Source organism: Prionailurus bengalensis, chromosome C1, assembly GCF_016509475.1.
Source record: "Prionailurus bengalensis isolate Pbe53 chromosome C1, Fcat_Pben_1.1_paternal_pri, whole genome shotgun sequence".
Lineage (NCBI taxonomy): Eukaryota > Metazoa > Chordata > Mammalia > Carnivora > Felidae > Prionailurus > Prionailurus bengalensis.
In genome coordinates, this window is record NC_057345.1 from 216,371,677 (window position 1) to 216,373,696 (window position 2,020).

General features: G+C 50.7%; 1 pseudogene; it reads left to right on the forward strand.

The window, feature by feature from the left end:
• The first annotated feature begins 200 nt into the window (after window positions 1-200).
• LOC122481933 lies at window positions 201-1,412 on the forward strand (annotated as a pseudogene).
• The last annotated feature ends 608 nt before the right edge of the window (window positions 1,413-2,020 follow it).

The following is a 2,020-nucleotide window of genomic DNA, read 5'->3' on the forward strand; positions in this document are numbered from 1 at the left end:
GTTCGCCGTGTGTATGAAAATGGTTAATATTAATTTAGGTTCTTTTAAAACAAAGGGCAAAATTCAGAGCCAGGAGAGGTAGGCAAGGGCTGTGAAGAGCAGTGGTTAGTTGAGGGAAGGTAGCCGGCAGCCCTGAAGCTGAGAGATCGTAAACTATTTATCCTTGTTGCTGCCTGTATCTGCCCCCCCTGCCCCCCGTGATGGCCTGCCTCCCCCATGCGTTTCAGGAAGTTTCCGCAGGGGTTTTCCTCTTAGCGCTTTGGAGTGAGGTGGTAGGTGACAAGCTGCTGGTGGTTCCTCAGGATGGAAGCCACGGGCTCAGTCTGAAGGACGCAGTTGAACTTCTCAGTGAGAAGGGACATGACGTGGTAGTGCTGGTGTCAGAGGTCAATCTGCTTCTGAAGGAATCCAAACACTACACGAGAAAAATCTATCTAGTGCCATTTGACCGGGAAGAGCCGGAGCACCGTTTCTGATCTTTTGGAAACAGTCACTTCGCTGAGAGGTGGCTCCTGAACCCTGCTGTGAGGGAGGACAGGAATACCATGATTGTTACCGACACGTACTTCGCCAACTGCTAGAGCCTCCTGGAGGACTCGCCACCTTGAGTTTCCTCAGGGAGAGCAAGTTCGACACCCTCTTCACAGACCCAGCCCTGCCCTGTGGGGTGATCTTGGCAGAGTACCTAGGCCTGCCCTCCATGTATCTCTTCAGGGGCTTCCCACGCTCCCTGGGGCATGCTATCAGCCAGAGCCCAAACCCCGCATCCTACATTCCCAGATGCTACACTCAGTTCTCAGACCGGATGACCTTCCCCCAACGGGTGGCCAACTACCTCGTTCATTACTTGGAGACCTACCTTTGTATTCAAAGTATGAAGACCTTGCATCCAATATCCTCAAGAGAGATGTGCACTTACCCACCTTGTATCGGAAGGGCTCCGTCTGGCTGTTACGATACGACTTTGTGTTTGAGTATCCCAGACCAGTCATGCCCAACATGGTTTTCATTGGAGGGACCAACTGCAAGGAAAAGGGAGTCCTGTCTCAGGGCAGTGGCTTTGTTTCTCTTTGATCGCTCTGTGTGTTCATGGGAAGACATCGTTCTCACGTGCACAATCTTCCCTCATGCATTTGGCTCTTTGAGCCAACCTGGGAGAGCTTCCTGAGGAAGGGGATGCCAGGCTCGGAGTGGACTCGCATGGAGGGGGTCAGAGGCTGAGGTTCTGAATGATGGAGAGGCTTTGAATGAAGACAGGGTACATGCGTGGCAATAACAGGCGGTATCTTTAGTGAGGTTGTCTGGGGACAGTCATAGAATCATAGAACGAGTCTTGGAAATTTCCAGTCCAAACCCTACACCTACCTGCCGAAGAAACAGGTGAAGCCTTGACCAAGAGGACACAGAGCTGAGGGGTGCCTGGGTGGCTCAGTTGGTTAAGTATCTGACTCTTGATTTCAGCTCGGGCCATGATCTCATGGTTTGTGAGGTAAAGCCTTGGGTAGGGCTCTGCGCTGACAGAGTGGAACCTGCTTGGGATTCTGTCTCTCTCCCTCTCTCTCTCTCTGCCTTTCCCCCGCTCAAGCTCTTTCTTTTTCCCCCTCTTTCAAAATAAATGAATAAACTTAAAAAAAAAGGGAGGGTGCCTGGGTGGCTCAGTCAGTTAAGCAACTGACTTTGGCTCAGGTCATGATCTCATGGTCTGTAAGTTCAAGGGTCATGTTGGGCTCTAAGCTGACAGCTCAGAGCCTGGAGTCCACTTTGGATTCTGGGTCTCCCTCTCTCTGTCCCTCCCCCAGTTGTGTTCTGTGTGTGTCTCTCTCTCACAAATAAGTAAACATTAAAAAAAAAAAAGGGAGGGGGACACAGATCTGAAAGGACAGTCCGTGTGGAAACTATTCTTCCACTTCTGTGCCTCACTCTTTCCCAGAACTCTGAACCAGAGATCTGCAAATAACAGCCAGTGGACCAAATTTGCCCAGAGGCCTGTTTTTTATATGGCCCAGAGCTAAGAATTTCA